The sequence below is a fragment of the Synchiropus splendidus genome, chromosome 2, assembly GCF_027744825.2.
Source record: "Synchiropus splendidus isolate RoL2022-P1 chromosome 2, RoL_Sspl_1.0, whole genome shotgun sequence".
NCBI lineage: Eukaryota > Metazoa > Chordata > Actinopteri > Syngnathiformes > Callionymidae > Synchiropus > Synchiropus splendidus.
This window is the reverse complement of record NC_071335.1, coordinates 22461344-22480610: the sequence shown is the minus strand read 5'-3', so window position 1 is coordinate 22480610 and position 19267 is coordinate 22461344. Positions and strand designations below refer to the sequence as shown.

The following is a 19267-nucleotide window of genomic DNA, read 5'->3' as shown; positions in this document are numbered from 1 at the left end:
TTGAAGCACTGTTAAGCTGCTTATTCAGTTCACGTCAGAATAATGGGTGCACATGGCATCCCGTGCAACTATTTTTGTGGTGCAGGCATTTTTTTTTAAGGCAAGGTGCATAATTCTTCATGCATCAAACTGTATTTAGCATCTTATTTTCACCCCCTACACTGAGATGTTACTCCAATGCTGAGATTTTCACGCAGTCATTGGAGTTTCCCCACTGTTTTTGTCAACATGTTGTGAAGCTTAACTCTCAGTCTACCTCACGGTCAGTTGAAGAAGACTCCGCCTTTTAAGGAAGACCCTTTAGGAGGACTGTTAAAGATGTACAATGTGCACAGCCATTCTGCTACTTCCCCCTTGAAACTCCAACACATCGCACATGCAGAGACACAGAAATAATGATGAGGAGGACCCTGCATGATGTGAAGAATCCACTGACAAACACTCATTCTCGATCAGAAAGTCCATTTCACTAGCCCAACTCGGCTAATAGACTGTCGTGTCGGTGAGATGCAGGTACTGCGGCGGAACGTTCTGATGAGACCGCCATCTACACACGACAGATGCCGCGACACCTTCAGCAACTGACAAGGACTACTGGACTATTATGTTTGTGGGTCTTGACCTTTTATTTTAGAGATAAACATCTCCTAAAACAACGCATGAATAGAAGTGTTAGCTGCAGCGATCTAGTTCAAACTACCGCAAACATGTTTCTACGTTCCATATGAACGAAAATACACATGATGTCTCATGATGTGAGATGCATGGAGCAGATTGAAATGTTTGTACGAGTATGATTAAATGAAACATGGGCTTCACACTGTTTGTGAAGAAAAGAGACGTACAAGTAACAACAATGCGAAATGGAAAATTGTGGTGAAGCAGAGTTGACAGACAAGCTTGTCCTTTGAGTGCAGGCTTATTAAAGCGTCATAAAATGCATTCCGGTTGGTCAAACCAGGCAGCTTATAACCACATTCTGTTTCTCATAAATAGATGATTTTAGTTGGTGTGGTTCCTTCATCCACAATATTCATTATGTCGACTGACAATAATCCAACTATATAATAAATATCTGAATATAGCAGTCATGTATCCTAAATAATGTAATCATAACTTTACAATAGATTTATGTTGTGCACCCAAAAAACAGTGGATCTATTTCAGCAGTTCCTTGACAAGACACGGTAACTCCAAATGTGAGTTGTGCTACTCGCATCTGAGTGACTTAAGTAACATCCCACTGCCTCTCAAAAAAAATAAAATAAAGCAGATGGGGGTACTTTAACTTTAATTTAGGTTTTTCAATGAAATATTGAACTGTGACATCACTATTTCAAAGGGCTCTAGCTTGAAAACTGTCAGAGATTAAGGTATACTGTAAAAGAGAAGTGTGAAGTTTGGACTGGAAGTAAATTCCTGTATGTAATTTATCACATACTGTAACTTCAACAGATGTTAGTCTGATCCACTGGGGACACTCTTCCTCATCTCTCAAGCAACAATGACGATGGCTGGGCATCATACTGCTACTGTCCAGTCATAATATACAAATGAGATGAGACCAATACAATCTGAATATATAGAAACCAATTTATTCCGAATATATTGAGACAAAATATATAATGGCTTATAACAGAAAATATTGAAACCTGTTTTATGGGAGTGCAGGAAGTAGTTAATAGAATTTTAAGAAGTATAAAAATAATAAATAAATGTGCAATTTATTTTTTGTTTAATGTTCATTCAATCAAAGAAAAACTCAAGTCTGTGGTGATATTTAGAAATCCCTCCCGAACATCAATACTTTGCCAAAATATCTTGACATATGAGTAAATGCCCATCAAACAGGTAAAAAACGTCTCCCATCATCATGTTATCGCTTATAACCAAACACCAGGCCTCTGACATGAAAGGAAGTGACGCTTTAAATCTTCGCCCTCAACCACTTCTCACTCTTGATACAAAATGTCAGGAAAACGTGAGATTGTCTCGCTTTCGTAGCCGTATGTTCTCGTGAAGCTTTGACGTGTGTTTGAGGTCGCTGACCTGCTGTAATATAAATCCCTCCACACCAAGATTCAAACCAGAAGGAGAAGCGCGAGTCTGAAGAATGAAGTGACGTTTCTCTTTGGTCCGGGTGATCGAGAGCGAAAGCCTTGTTGACAACCATCCTGCTCGGACTTGAACTCAACTGCGACTGGATTGATAGTACAGAACTTCAGATCCAAGGGAACAGCAAGACAAATATGATCCATGTCTCATAACAACTGTCTTCTCGCACCTGCTGAAATTATATAGCCAAGTTACCCAGGATTTTTCAGCTGCATCTTCATATATTTGTACGTGTATTTTGTAAATCAGTCCCACGTTTATCCATCAAATATCAGTCCGAGGAACCAAGTGGCTCTAAAACATAACTTGGCAGAGGAATAAAGACATGCAGAGCTTATGGATCTGCTCATATTTTCTGCGTTCATAGTCTATATGACATGCTCAAGACTGTATTCTGGTGACCCCTATCAAGTTCTGAGAGTGATAAATCATCTCTTGCAGTTCACTGTGAGTTCACGACTGCTGCTTGAAGATGAAGACGTAATTACGCCGTGATTGACTAGCAGCCCGCTCGCGAGCACAACGTTTGCTGATGAGGTTTCAACCCTCGCCTGGCACGGCGCACTCAAGCGATCTCAAGTTCCCCCGTATCATCCGAAGCCCTGCTATACGATGCCACACTTGTGTTTGGCTTGGACATCGTTCTCACTTTGATCATGAGTTGCGGTGATTACTGGAGGCCTTATCCTTCGCTCTGGAAAACAATGTGTGGAAGAAGAGAAGCTGCTGCAAACACAAACAGCAACAGAGTGTGCTGATGCACGGCTGCTATTGTAATGTCACTTCACTTCACTATGCCCAACATTGGGCACATTTGAACCACATGACTGCCAAGCCACTATACATTGAAGGAAATCACAGGAATATATTCAGATATTTACTGAACACTTGGGAAGAGGCTGCAACCAATGAATATATATTACAGCTTTAAAACAAATGAAAGCAACTATTCCAAACATGTCGGGGTAAAATAAGTGAATTCTTCAAACGCAACTCTCAGAATTAACTAGCTCTTTTCATTAACAGAGGCAATGAGGCATGTCTTGCGCAACACATGGCACCACAGATTCCTGTGAGGAAACCATCAGGAGCACCGAGAGGGAAAACCAACAGTATCGGATGAGCATCCTAAGGGGGGTCATTACTCTCTGATGTGGTGTGTCGGGATGCCAACATGTAACAAGATAGATACTTCACTGTCTTCTTCAAGTGAATGCTGCTGTGAAACTTAAATACTCTTGACATATCTACGTCCAGGAATTAGCAATGCCTGTGTCTTTATTTAAGCACGGCCTCAGTACAAGGAAGGACTTCAGTTTGAATTTGGGATCTGTATGGGAACTTTAAATTATGTTAGACTGGCTTGCGGGTTTTTGAAGAAAAACAGTTACAGAATGTTCGAGTAGTTCTCAGTCAAAACGTTCAGATGTTCTTCAAACTTTTTTATATAGTTAATTTTACAGTGTTCAGTTTTATTTTGAAGGCATAGTTCTAAAACTAAATAATGTTTTATTTCAATATATAATCTCACCATGCAACAGGAATTCACCTATAAAGCCTATAAACACTTTAAGTTAGAAAGGCACTCAGAGAGTGCAGCCCATTGCCACCCATACTGTGACTTTCACCCCAGATTTAAGTCTATATCTAATATAAATATATATCTAATCTATGTTGTCTATATACTTAGACTTACATCATTCATATTTAAAATTCATATGAGCTCCATCGGATGGCAAGAGGTTCACACAAGACAGTCTGTTGAGCTCACGGTGGAACCTCATTGGTGGAGGTAACAGATACACTTTTTTGTTTTGTACTCACTCTGGCCAGCAGGGGGCGGGATGAGCAGAACTGCTATTTGAGACCGACTAATTCTTCAGCAAAGAAGACACTTTCCCATTGGCGATCACGAACGCTGTAGATTAGATATATTAGATTAGATTAGATTAACACCCACCTGTAACAAGTGTCGCACAAATGCTCAATTCACTTTTCTGCACATCTCACTCTTCTTTTTTTTTTAACCCAAATCTGCATGGAAGCTCCCAAAATCAATCTGTGCCACGCTTGAGTCATCGTCCCATTAAATAGTGTCAAACACTTTTATGGGGGAACTAACTAATCCATGTCTTGGTCTAATCACAATCATGCACTTGCAATTCTTTCCAATTATCCTTGACTACCAAACTGAGTCGGGGAGCAGCTGTTTGGAAAAGGCTGTTCATTCCGCAGCACACGCCACGAGGAGACTAAGAAAAGGGCTGATGTTTCATGAACTCTTTAAGTTTCAGATATATCTACAATTACCGTATATCACTTGCAGTTTTTTCAAAGTGTCATTGGTACTGCGACTTATACTCAGTTGTGACTTCATGTATCAAAATATATCATACAAATATATATAATATATAATAATGTTTTTTTTTTTTTCAAACTGACCAAGGAATAAACATTACATTACTGTGATGTGCGCCAGTCCACCACTGAGGAAGAAAGTCTTTCTTCATGACACATACCTTGCCTATACACATGTGAAGTGTTGTGGTTTTGTTTTCTGGAAAATTCTGAGCGAAACATCATGACAAAAAGTTTGTGGAACTGCAGCTGAAATCAGAGGCTTTTTATTTGTCCTTAAAGCGCTCAAAATGCACTGTTTTCACCCGCGTGTCCAAAGCTCGGGTAACAGAGCCGACCTCCTGGAGGTCTGGAATCAAGAAGCAACTGTTGAGACCAGCTGTGGTGTCGGAACTTCAGGCGCGTGGGCGAAAACAGCGCATTTTGAGCACTGAATAAAAGATGTGAGGAGTTCATGATTCAAGTTCAGAACATTGCCGAGTTTATTCAGGAGTCTCGATGCTGAAGGCTGTTTTCAAAACTAGTTTTGAAAAGCGTTTTTAAACCGGGAGCACGGCTGATCTTTCTGTGGCACTGCATCCGCGGCACATAGACGGCAGCGGCTTCATCACTGCCATCACTGCGGTGGTAAGGGACTATATTTCCTGCGCATGGATACAGGGACTGAGGAGGCATGTGAACCGACACAACTCGCCTGTAGAGATGTTCAGATCTCATGCTACCGCCAATAATAGAATAAAGCCCCAAGACAGATTAAATACGCCGTCAGAACCTATAGTCATGGCACACATACTGTACGACACCAGTCAAATACTATGACCATCACCAGCCTGAACAGATGAAAATGAAGTGCAGACTCGACTCTCTCTCTGGTGTGAGGTGATGTTCCTGAGCTATTATCAATGCCTGCTGGGGCTTAAACACTGCAGATGGACGACGAATCAAAAAGATCACATTCATAAGCAATGGCAGAGGAGGAAAACTGACTTTGAAAAAGATGCATCATGACAGGCTTTTGAAGAGCTGTTGACCACCATGTATAGTGTCATGACCTCAAGAAAGACAGCAACACCTCAAAACAGCTACAGGATCTGCTCAGCACCAAAGAATGATAAACAACTTTACACACATTTACAGCTGTTGTCGCTTTAAAAAGATAGTTACCACGAAGAAAACAAACATTACACCTGCCAAAAAACGGATTTCTGGTGGTCGGCCTGTCTGTTGAGACACTGCCATCTGTTTACTGGAGTCACGGCATCCGCAGCAAAAAAATTCATTACGTTAGTAGTGAGCCAGTGTGGAAGAAATGTCCGGAAGACCGCAACTCAAAATAAAATGAATCGAATGAAGCCTTTTTGGTTCTTTCTGTGCATGAAAACATAATCCCTGCCTTCCTTTTTTTCATTTTTCTAATTCATTTAAATACGGATTTTAGTAGTAGTGAACTTTGACCTCCAATTGCTAAAAACTTTGTAAAGCTCTGTCAAAACCAAGATCATATCCTGACAGAAGAGGGTGGTGTTTATTACAAGACAGAGTTTGGAAACATTCTACTGCATATTTTTGGAGAAAACCTCTTTTCATTGTGTAATTCATCTAAACAGTATTGTGATCTTGTGACCTAAAAAGTTTGCAAACCTCTGTCAAAACTTCATATCCTGGTAGAAGAAGTGAAGTAGTGTCTCACATAACTGAGTTGAGACATTCTAGTGTATATTTTTGGAGAAAACCTCTTTTCATTGTGTAATTCGTGTAAATGCTGATTATAGTATTGCGAACTCTGACCTCCAGTTACTACAAACTTTGCAAAGCTCTGTCAAAGTCGCCTCTGTAGGGATGGTGGTCAGCCTCAGTTTGAGCTTCATGTTAATTCCACATTGACTTCACTGCCCCTGTGAAACAGTGTAACACAAATACTTCACTGTTTTGTAGCACAGAGCGCATGAAAGGTTTATTAAAGCTAGCTAGCTAACAACAATTAGCGAGTGAAACGGCTTCACAAATACCAACTTTGGAACGGAACACATCACAAAAGAAACTGATACAAACACATATGCATTTGACTTGTTCAGAAACGCTAAAGTAGAACCAAAACAAAGAGAGACATTTTCCAAACTCACCTGTTGCCGCCGAAGATTGACAGGACGAGTGGGAAGCGGTGTTGCGTTCAGGTGTCAAAAAATAATACGACGATATTAACGTACAACATAAAGCTGACAAATGCCGTAAAATAAAGCTAATAAATGACAAAATTAGTCAAAGAAATCAGGATAGGTGCAACAAAAACATCATGTGCAGGTTTATTTTGACTTGTGGAATATCCTATTTAGCAATGCCAGCTCCACTATTGCAGAATTTTTTTTAATAACTATTAATTTTGGGTAGCGCATTTTATAACCTGAATCACCCTTCACCTTCACCTTCACCTTCTTCTGCCGCTTATCCGGGGTCGGGTCACGGAGGCAGCATTCGGAGCAAGGAAGCCCAAACTTCCCGATCCGCACAAACCTCCTCCAGCTCTTCCCGGGGGATCCCAAGGCATTCCCAGGCCAGACCGGAGACAATCTCTCCAGCGAGTCAAGCTCCCCTTTTCCCTCACTCGAGAACAAGACCCCGAGATACTTAAACTGCACCACTTGGGGCAAGAACTCTCCACCGACCAGGAGAGAGCAAACTACCTTATTCCGGTCAAGAACCATGGCCTCAGACTTGTAGGTGCTGATCCTCATCCCGGCCGCTTCACACTCGGCTACAAACCGCCCCAGTGCATGCTGAAGGTCCCGGTCCGATGACGCCAGCAGAACAACATCGTCCGCAAATAGCAGAGATGAAATTCTGTGGTCCCCGAACCGGATGCCCTCCGTTCCCTGGCTGCGCCTAGAAATTCTGTCCATAAAAGTAATGAACAGAACCGGTGACAAAGGGCAGCCCTCAATCACCCAATGGATTCAAATTACACAAAAGAAGTGAATGACATCAGAGTCCGCGTGCAACAATTGCAAATCAAAGACAAAACTGCATTGTACAAACAACTCTAGCATTTTCCCCACCAGCTCTGCGGTATCTGAGAATCAAACAAACGCAGTTCTAACAAACTCTTCAAACTAATTTCTGACATCAAGGTGAACCATGTGCCTAAAAACGTAATTGTGTTTACAGTTCTTCTTTAAAGGCAGGCATTTTTCCAGCCCTGTGCGGTCGGAATACGGCACCCGCGGCTTAGTTTGTTCTTCAGTTTTGCAACAGCCAGAACATTAACATAATAATACCGTTGGTCTCGAGCTGGAGGATAAGACCTCCAGTAGTCAAGCACTTAATGTCGAACATTTAACGTAAATACAAACTGTCACATTATACGGCGTGTAAACACTCTTTTGTGGATCTATGCGAACCAGAGTTCTTTCAAGTTGTTTACTGCAGTAAAGAGAGCACATTTACATTTGATTGTGAAGCTCGGCTTCAAGGAGTAATTCTAATGTATTATATTGCTGTTAGATATATACAATGTGACATGTAAGGAAATTCAGATTTCTAGCTTGTTATGAGAAATGTAAATAATCCTGCCCTCCCCAGAAATGTAATGTTGTTACCCCTGCCAAGGATGTCCCACTCATTGTTGTTGCTTTTCCAGGAACATCACTCACAAGTCAATAAAAAACGTAGAATAGCAACAAAATGAAATAAAGACAACGCTTAAAGGGAAAATAAAAATGCACTTGAGAGCCGGACAATGAAAAGAAACTGTGAAATTATTATTATATTATCACTTGTTTGCAGAATATCCAGCTGCCTTTTTCATATTTTAGTTTTTTTAAAGACTGTTTTCTCCTCAAATGTCCACAACAAAACTTTCATTCAAGTCCATTTAGCTTTTTCTGCCCAAAATAAATATATTAATGAATCAATATGAACGGGACTATTGTCCAATTTTTATTTGAACTGAAGTAAAAATGAGCCTTGTCAGGATCCTCTTGCTTTATTTTGTGTGTATACTGCCTGTTGGCCTGCAGGCTTTCTCTAGTGACGGAGGTTGGGTGTTCACATGGAGCGACTTGTCCACTAGTGACACTAGTTTCTTCGTGTGAATTTACTATTTTATCACATTATATTTTTTCTTGACTTCTTCTGTCTTATTTTTATTCAGACATTTTGTGCTTCAGTTTTCATTTTGGCCTTCTTTTTAGATTTAGTTTGACCTGACCCTCACAAACCTAACGTGGTTCCTGTTTATCTCTAATTCGTCGAGCAGGTTGTCTAGTCCTCCCCAGTATGAGGATGAGACACGTGGCAGTTATTAGCTCCAACAATGGCTTCAACAAACTCGAGCAGATGCAGACGAGCATGTTGAAGTTTGTGTATTCAAAGTTGTCACAGCTCCTCCGCCATGCACGAATGACGGACCTTTTCATCTTCGTCCGAGGTTTAATCCATTCATTAGACCGTCGTTCTGTGGACAGATTGTTTGAAACCGGTGGCGTCGCCGGGAGCCATGACTGTTTTGGCGCCAACACAGACAGTCAAGTAAAAACAGGAGACGCAGTACACATGATTAACACATGGAGATCCTGAAACCATTTGTCGTTTCGACCGCCGTCCAAATCTTTATTCTGCAGCGTTGTCTTTATTCAAATAATCTTGCAGCGTCACTGTCATTAGACAGATTGAAAACGTCTGGGAAAAAAAAAAATGACGCAGAGGTTTTGCGTCTTGGTTGCTGTTTCAATTAACTGGTATTGCAACACTGCCAGATTGGCCTGGCGGATGTCGACCATTCTTTTTATTTTCTGACCACAATGTGCCTGCCAATGTCCCAATAGTCTTCCAGAGAAATAATAAAAAAGGATTTCTTTCATGCGTCTTGTTTGCATCCGCGAACACTTGAGTTCAGTTCCTGAACAGCAAAGTCCATTGAAGAGAGTGTTTATGAGTCTAAATTCTCTCACGGGACCAAAGTGTGGGACTTTTCCAACAAACTGAGATCAAACGGTGACGCATCTAGAATATTTTGATGTTTTATCTTCAAAAGAAATCATGATGGTGATTAAAAAAAAAAGAAAAAGAAATGTTTTTTTTCAGTAGACGAACTGACACATTTCCACTAAATGTGAAAGGAGGACAAAAACAATCGAGTGTTTTATTGTCTTGTGTTTATATAATGCAGGTTGTAAGGGATGGGAAATAAGAGAAACAATAGTACCATAGTGTCACCATGGAACCAAATTTCCAATGCATCAAACAGGAGTCAAGTTCAGGATAAATAGAGTCAAACTACACCATTTATAGAGAAGTAAACTGACCGGAATTGTTGACACTCTAAACCTGACCAAACTTGATAGCAGAATTACAAAAGGCCTTTCATTCCATGATGCACTGCAACAGTAGTTAGAGCCATAAAGCACCAATAAAAAAATCAATAAAGGATATGTTTCTGTTGAAGCAAGTTCTGTGTGAGAGGTTTGGTCAACTGATGTTTAAGTTGAGTGACATGTTTACAATGCTAAATGAACCCTGACATACACAGAGTCCAACCCAGTTGATATCCACTCTGCAGCTTTAAAATGAAAACAAGGTGGTTCAGGTATGGTTTACTCAAATTGGAGACGTAATGAAAAACTGAAACTATAAGCTCATTAAACAAGTCATTTGTGATCTCCTTATTTCACACCCAATGTTGACTCCAATATCCTCACCTTGGCTGCTCCAAGTGTGTCCAATTTGCCATCTTGACTATCACCTGTTAACACGTAAAAATCACTTGTAAGTAGAAATAGAAATTGAAAACACATGACAGCAAAAGGGATTCATCCTTTTTTATGGAGGATTTTGTGGGAGACAGAGACAAAACAAGCTTCACTTGATCAAAGTTAACACCTTGAAACATGTGGCTCAACACATCCAACTCATAAAACCATCATGGAGCGGCACATGCAGCTGTAATGTACGATACCTTGATATTCTTTACTGGCTTCTCTGCGATGAGTGTCGTAGACCAAGGGTCCACTGCTCTCAACTGGATTATTAAACTGAGGAAGATGGCTGTCAGTCGTGATACATTTCCTCAAAGGGACATAACTCGCAGCTAGGGTCATGGACAAAATGCCCAAAAGGGCAACGTTTCTCAAGCTGCGCTCTGATGTGATTCAGTGGGCAAATTTTTATTAGGGGTCACATCACACTTTGATGTCATCAATGATAGTTCAACACTATGATTTGTATAAAGGAAATCCAAATCATGGAGAAAGCACAACGTCCAATAAGACACAAATAAGCATCAATAAATAATGGTAATATCAGAGTAAATATGAGAGTAAATTTTTCGCTGTTGTAATTTTCATAAAAGGCAGACACTGCCAAAGTGGGATGTTGAGATAAATTCCTCAGCATTGACGTATATAATGATGGATTTATTGAAATATATTACATTTAAAAGCGGTACACCTTCAGAGCTTTTCTTGGAGCAGCCTTCCAGGTTTTGGAACAATGAAGCATTGTGTGGCAGTCATTCAATCTACTACGAGGCGGTGACACTGATAGCTGGTGATCACAAGAAAAATGATGTCATCACATCTGCTCGTATGAACAACAAAGAAGCTCCGTTTTAGATGAGGAGATCAAGAGATTCAAGCCATGATCAAAAGTTCTGCAGAATTACTGAGAACTTTGGTAAGTCAAGATAAAAGATAATAACAATAACAATAATAATAATTATTATTGTTAAATATTTTGTATTGTGCATTGGATCCGAGTTTATTTTTCAATCATAAATGTATTATTATGTGATATATTTTTTTGTAAATGGCCCAATTTTATTGTTCGGCAAAATAGATCTCATGATTTCAGATTTTCTTCTCTTTTATTTTATTTTATAGAGCAAAAAAAAAAAAAAAAAAAAAAATCCACTCTGAATGAAAACAATGAAAATAAAATCATACTATTAATAATTATCATAAGAATCATTACTAAAAACCTAGCATAGCTGCCTTATAACAAAAGCAACAACATTTAAAAAGAAAAATAGTATCAGAATAAAAAAGTATTTTTTATAGATAGTGGTAGCCATATTATTTAAAAATATATATATATATTTTATGACATGTTACCAGTGAAGGTGCCCCTCAATGTCAAAGTAATTGTACACATTCAACTCATCTGAAGCTAAATAGCTTTCATGAATAGCGTCTTTTTAACCAATGTGTAAACAGCTGAAGGTCACAGTGAAGCGCACAAACCAAACAAAGCACACCTCTTTCCACCTATTGCAGACATTTTTGACGCAGCACTGCAACACGGAGAGCTAAATATAAGTCTGAATTATCCAGCAAACGGAGCTTGTGTATATGCGGCCGGTGCTGGCTTCAATTAAAACACTATTAGTGTCAGAACCCATCGACACTGCTCGCTGTGATGCAACGGCAATAATAAAGCTTACATTTATCCGCACCCTCTGTGGAGCACTGGGCATTAAATGTGCCACTAAAATCCCAAAGAGGGTATTATCTAATTTTCTGGTGAGCCATACTGAACCGAGAGTCTATTTGAAAAGTCACGAGAACATGGCATTTATGGTGCCGATGGTTAGACACACCATTAATCTGATTTGGAGACTCGACCACAGAATCGTTCCCCGTCCAAGTGCACCCACTCCTGGCTCACCATGTGTCAGGCCGCAAGTTAAAATAGACTATTAAAGTGAGTAAACCTCAGTGTGTGCGATTGACAACTCTTATACCAAGAGGTTCTGAAAATTGAAATTCTGGCAATTTGACTTGTGTTTTGGTGGCATCCCAACAAGGTCAGGGTCAAGGTCAGTTTTATTTATAGAGCACATTTCCACTGCAAGTGCTGACCAAAGTGCTTCACATACAGCAATAAAAAAAGGAATATAAAACTACAGATACAGGACTAAAATAAACATTTCCATAAACCTTAGATAAAAGAACACAAAATAATGTAAAAGCGATACAATAAAAACAGTAAAGAAAGAAGGCTCAGGTTGTATTAAAAGCCAGTGCAAAGAGATGTGACATCAGCTTGGATTTAAAGTGCTCATGTGATTGTGCAGCTCTGACATCTGGAAGGAGTTTGTTCCACAGTTGGGGACCAGATACAGAGAAAGCTCTGTCCCCAAATTAGTTGTCTTCAGCAACAGGCCGCATTCATAGACAAGTGACTGTACTGAAAACTGTTAAAAATATTGACAAAATAAAAGGTATTTTCAACAGTTTTGACAAAGCACAATGATGCTTGGGCCAAGGTCTCACAAGGGTGGTGTGGAGAGGCTTTGAAAAAGGCTGTGAAACGTTGACCTCGATGCACAACAAGAAGGGGGATCTGTCACCCTGCATTGGGAAGTTGCTTGCCACTGTTGCAGGATGAAGTGAAACTGCTCATTCAAGATGCTTCTCCTGCACCTCGTCCACTCAAAAGCCAAAAGAGATGCCACAAAGAAACCCTTGTCACAAGTAACCTCTGCAGCAGAGGCAAACACTCATATGAGAGTTTTTTTTTTTTTTTTTAAACAAGAATCAGTGGGTCACATACCAGAGAGCAGAATCGGTCACAACAGTTCCAACTAAAGAGGGCAATGCCCAAGCGATTCCAGACAGTAACAATGCAAGAAATTGTCCTGCAAGGCATGAAGTTCATCAATCCCACGGTCCCTGAACCAGATGAAAAATACACGTGGTGCTGAGTAACATGCCCAGGAACTAAGAAGGCACAAGGCGAATCAGAGCCCAAACGGTTGACCCAACGCCTTTGGGAATGATGGGTGAAGGTTCTGGGTGGCGGTGAGGACACTTTTCAAAGGACAGTGAATGAAACACAAGCAAAAACAGGAATATAGAGAAGAAAAAAAGCCTTCAGAAAGTGGCATCGCCGGTAAGTTTGTCCAGCTTCCTGTGCGCATCACTGTGTTCCCTACCTGTTCCAATACAGCATCAAATACACTGCACATGTGCACAATCCTACTACATTTCTGAGTTCAAATTGTACTGCTACACATCTTGAAGAGTAGCTAAAGAAATGTATCAGCCCGTGCATTGCTTATACAGGTGTCAAACCTGAGGCCCGGGGGCTAAACCCAGCCTTCCAAGTCAAAACCTATGGTCTATTCAAGCTTGAAGTGAGATAGAAAAAAACTCTAAACAGTGAGAAAATGCTACTGTTTGAGCCATGAGGATAAATTGTGCGGGAAATGAGTCTGTTGTTCTGTTGTGTTGTTGACACAGCCGCACTTCAGACTCCTTCCCTCGTCATCGTGTTTGCTCTCAGCCAGACCGACATGCAAATGATTTCACAGTGATAGCTGCGTTCAATTACAGCAGAAGATTAAGGACTTGTCACATCTGTAGACTCTCGCTGTCTTTCAGTTGCAGCAGTGACAGGACATCTCTATGTTGTTGTCACTTCCCCAAGGCTCCAGGCAGCGTTTGAGTCTGAAGTCCTTGATGAGCAAAACCACGAAGGCCTTCATGCCTTTGATCTCCTGCCAGAGGAAGCTCATTGTTATCGATTAAATAATCAAACTCAGCTAACGGCCATAACAGGGCGCATGCTTGTTCCCAGAAGAAGGACAGGCGCTCTGTGAAACGGCCCAATCCATCTTCCTGATGAAATGAAAGAATGGTGGCGCAGCAACATGTCCTCTTAATGAGAGCCTCCGGTTCATCCTCCCGGAATGCGCAGTTGAAAAGTGGTGCTGGACGTATGATTAAAGTGATGTAGCTGCAGATTCTGATCAGGAGTTCGTGACCCCGCCGTCAATGGGATCATGTGAACAATGGCTCTCTTCATTCCACCAACGTCTGCCCTTTGTCTCAGCTGGAAAGCGTCTCCAGTGTAAACTTTGAGTCACTGGAAACGTCTGCATATTAATGCCTTATAGAATGGACTCAATTGAAAACAATGTTGAATAGTAACTGTTGCTCCACGGTATCGGTTGCCACGCCGACCGAAATAAATATGACTGAATAGAATTTGAAGCTGTCAAGAGATGATCAAAGTGCAAGTAATATTCCACAAAGCTACGTGAAATCTGCTGGATCTGCGTGTCTAACTTTGTCATCGCTAATACTCTCTGGCCCATTGGAAGAGCAATGAAGAACAGAACAAGAACAGCAATGCCTGAGGTGGAAAAAAATAAAGGACAGATATTGCAAAGATGTGAGACAGATATTGTGTTCAGCAAAGGCGTGAAATATTTGTTTTATTATCCTCTTTCCGTTGACATGTATATTGTTACCATTAGTCATACATACATTTTCCTCTTGGTTTGTTTGAAGTGTGAAATAAAAATCAGACGTCACTGAAGTTGTCTTTTCAGGCTTAGACTGGTGCTGTGAAGACATTTGTGCCTCATAACCATCGTGAAAACCCGTGATATGTACTGAGAGAGAAGGTAGCAAATCATACCTTATGATCGCTTCAGTGTCTGATGCTTTGTCGATGCTAAACTTTGGCAGTTTTTATGTGTCGATATGAAATTCATTAAACTATCTATCTGGCATGTGACCGGGCATTTTCGGGGGCAGGTGCTCACACAAGTACAAAGGTTACCTATACAAAAAAATATTCATAAGAATCTTCTTCTCATACAAACATCTGGTCGAAGGACAGAGAAGAAAGAGCAACCATTTTCCAAGTGTTTTTTTTTTTGAAGCAATAAAAAAGTGCTACAGCAAAAAAAAGGCTTTTTCTCATTCCGATAGTCTACAGCACTCGATTCATATGGTAAATAATAAGCAAGTTGTCTTTGACTACCATCTGGGATTAGGGATATTTTGAAGGATTTGATAGAGTGGTAGAGTCGTGCTACATTCAGGACAATTTGCACCCTGAAAGTAGCAGTTTTCTGGCGCAAGTAATGATCTCATTGGAGACCAAGAGTCCAAAACCAGCATATATATATACATATATATATATATATATATATGGCGATATGCTTGGAGAAAGTGAGCTGCTTGGCAGAGATCTGGATTTACACTGTGTACTTAAAGGTGGTTATTGTCTGAAACATTTTATATGTATTAAAAATGCATATTATTAGCTTTCTGGGTTTTGTATAGTCAAGTTGAAGTGAATGTTATTGTTTCTTATAAAACGCTGTGTCATAATTGTTAGCATATGCAGGGCCTGCCTGTCATCCACTTCATCTTGATAGGAATATTGACAGGAAAATCCCCACGTTTCTCCACATGATGGTTCTTCTCCATGACTTCAGTCAAGATTCAGATGAATTATTCAAAACAAAACCTCCCAGGAAACAGCTCTTAATGTGAACAAATCATCGACGGCGCCCTGTTTTGTTCTTTCCAGATCACGAGAGATGATTTCTTTCCGTAGCTTTCTTCAACCACCTGCTGCATGTGCCGTGTCGGCGTGCAGATGTGCGCGCGGCGACGCGGCTAATGCCTCCCGATCTGCCAAGAGTGAATATACAGTCTCTTGGATCATTTGTTTATCATCCCGTCTGAGTCGTGGCCATGTGCATGTTTGGTGTGACTCACAAGAACGATGGCAACTTGCCTTGAGTGGGCTGCGCCATGATAACAACACGACTTCCCGACGTGTTGCTCGCTATCGTTTTCAAGGGAACTGAGTTATTCACAGTGTAAAGAAGAAGCTGGTGATCTGACTCAAACGCACACTTGGTTTTTGCGGGTGGTCAAGACGACTCCTGGGCTGTGTAATGCAGTAATTGAAAGCAGTTGCCGTCTGCAACAGGGGAAGTTTTGACACTATCTTCACCCACAAGGAATTTTTTCCTTTGAACAAACGGAAACTTTGACGGTCAATACATCTGCTGTTGACTTTTTATTAAACAACATTTTGCCAGAGTCGACTCCATATGTCGCACACTTTACACCTGGCATACAAATAACTTACTTTATTCCTGTGTTTTTCATCGGCTTTGTTTGAACTACATGTCACATTAAGATCCAATCACAGTAGGATTGCGCACCGTCTCGCACAACATCATATCAAATTCTCCATCCAAGCCTTTGTTTTGCTGCATTTTTCCAACACTGTGAAATCTATACAACATTTGGAGTATTTACTAGGAAAAACATTGACTCAGAGAACACGCACACCCGGGTGCATCGTCTTTGCTGAACCTTGTGCAGGCTTTCAAAACAATGTTTGGGCCAGGACTTTACCTTCATCTAGTCATGTCTAACTGACGGATGACTAAATAAGTCCAAAACTAGATTTCAGCTATGTTTTCAGTAACTGTTGATTATGAGATGGTGAAATTTTGGTGGTGTCCCAAGTCAGTTTTGGAATCATTTGAGGTGCTGTTGATACTGAATCTGAATGAACTTACTCTGTTAATAATAACACTAACACTAACACTAACACTAACACTAACACTAACACTAACACTAACAATAACAATAACAATAACAATAACAATAACAATAACAATGTTGTAATAGTACAATAATATAGGTGTTATTTATAGATTTTATATTGTTCAATATAATTCAGAAATCTCTTAAAATCAATGCTACATTTTCACCTATTCAAATCTGGTCGCGGTCTAGAGTTGTGTTTCCTCAAATAAAGTTACTCTGAGAATCCTACTGTGTGAGCTATCTAACTAACTGTTGTGTAGCAAAGCATCTCAACTGTTGATGGATTCGTGTAAAACTGTGTAGATAACTCTTTCACTGAAGATGGTGACAAGTAAACGAATATGACTGTGTATTTCGGTGTACGAATCATTTGTTTTTGGGGTGAAAGTCTTGACTAGAGTACATTTACGTAACAGCTTAGTCTGCATACTGGAGAGAAATTGTTGTATTAATAGCTGGATTAAGCTAGCATGTAGCTGAGTAGCTGGACTACGACCAGACTGGGGGATGTGTGACTTCAGCTACGCAGCGGAAGTATAGAAAACTCACTCATCACGGTCTAACAAACCTGATACCAGCTGGGTTTTGAAACTCGTGTTAACGATTTGTCTTCAACTTCCTTCACACTGGACATTATGAAAAGAGAAGATTTGTCAGTTTAAGGAGACGACATTATCGCTATGTTAGCAACTGTTAGCATTGTGGCTAAGCTAGCCTGGGCTCACACTGGTGGTCAAAGTCACGGCTCTTCACTTTCTCCACATCTATCATTCATGTGATACAAAGAAAACACAATCTCATGAATACTTAATTTTATTCAAAAACTTAGCTTATTCGAAAACCTGCCGAAGGAAGCGTGTTGACTATGATGACAGCTCCGTGGTGGTGATGCCGTTGAACCATCACACGATGAAAATTCTGGCTTAATTTTACACTGAGAAGAATCAATTTAAGTTGATCAAAAGAATCCAAATAATTGAACGACACAACAGTATTAACATACTTAATTATAGAGACCAATAGAACAACAGTAGCGGTGAAAAATATGGGCGCCCAAACATGACTCTTTAGCATCACGCTGACCTAAAAACCTTTATTTGGCTAATTTTGACTGGTTCAAGTCACTCACACAACAGAAGCTTTGCCGCACAAAACGTGACTCATTTTTCTGAATGTCTGTTTTGTTCAAAACTAGCTCGCAGCAACCCTCCTAACTTGCTGGAAAAGTCAACATTTTTCATGTTTTAGATATTTGACCAACACTTAACTAAACCAAAAAACGTTTTTCCTCCAATTCTTTTACTCCGCTGCTCTTCAAACGGACATCAAATTAGCCCCGACTCAATTTCGTACATAGCTCGCTCCCTGAGGGGGGGGACAAAACTTCCGCTTCTCCGGCAACAAAGAATGGTTTAAAAATGTCATTGTCTGTCTGATGAGAGGCTTTCAAGGTAAAACTGGCTGACAAAGGTGGTGGCTAAAACAGTATCACCTCCAAGCATCTACTGTTACATCAAACAAGTCCAATACTTCCTCCCACTCCCCACTTCAGTTGGTCGTCCATTGTCGCTGACAAAGGAAGTTGACAATTTGAATCGAGCCTTTGATGGATCACGTTTGAGGTCAGAAGCCTTTACAGGTATAGTGGTTTCATCCCAGCCCAGCCGAGAGTCTGGCCCTGAATAGACACGTCTGCCATGTGTGTCAAGGACTTTTGACAAGGACTCTCAGAGGGTTTTAATCTTCAGTTGCACAAGCTGCAAAGAAACAGTTGCATAAATACTACTACCAATACATTACAGCAGCAGAACATAATAATGATGTCATTACATGTAACTACTACTCTATTAGCAATGAAAGCTGCAGTATCATTTAGTTTTTATGAAAATGGATGGAACTGTTTCCAATGGAACACATACATACACTTTTATTGTATTGCGCTGAACCAGCAAATCTTGAATCCCTTCATGAGAAAAACTCAGATTATCATCATCGCAAGAGGCGTCAGCCGCATTATGTATTTCAGCGCCGTGTTGCTGTCTCGCTGTTTCAGGACAAACAGTTGAAGTTTTTCATTTTGAAATGATTTGAATGTTGACCTTTAATTTTGGCACCTGATTAGAAGGGAAGATTTACCATGTGTTCCAGCCAACGACTAGTTCGATTCCCACCCTGGACCCACCTCGGACCTTTGATGGGCTGGTTTGTTTCCGCCTTCGCGTCCCGCGGCTTTACCTCACACAGTCCAGGAGCAAACACTCCGGTTAATTAAAGAGGCAGAAGCGTCCTCGGAAGACAACGTGAGACGGAGCCTTGTGCCTTCACTGTCCCTCTGCTCGAAGTGCGTAGTTATTCAATTTAAAGTTTATACGCCCCAGTTTCCACATGAGCTTCTGAAAAGTCCTAAAAACATAAGCATCTCAAATTGTTGTCAA

At 40.5% G+C, this 19267-nt stretch overlaps 1 protein-coding gene across 7 annotated transcripts in view; it reads right to left on the bottom strand.

Moving 5' to 3' along the window:
- sgms2a (sphingomyelin synthase 2a) overlaps positions 1-6617 on the bottom strand; it is a 34166-nt gene extending 27549 nt beyond the window's left edge. For 5 of the 7 annotated variants that reach the window (XM_053856595.1, XM_053856604.1, XM_053856599.1 and 2 more), the window contains exons 1-2: positions 6262-6368; positions 3940-4033 (exon numbers count right to left, since the gene is read on the bottom strand). The gene's annotated coding sequence lies outside the window, so the exon portion shown is untranslated. Of the gene's footprint in view, positions 1-3939; positions 4034-6261; positions 6369-6596 lie in introns of those variants that run through there. The other 2 variants (XM_053856596.1, XM_053856598.1) reach the window with 2 other exon arrangements.
- Between the last annotated feature and the right edge of the window lie 12650 nt (positions 6618-19267).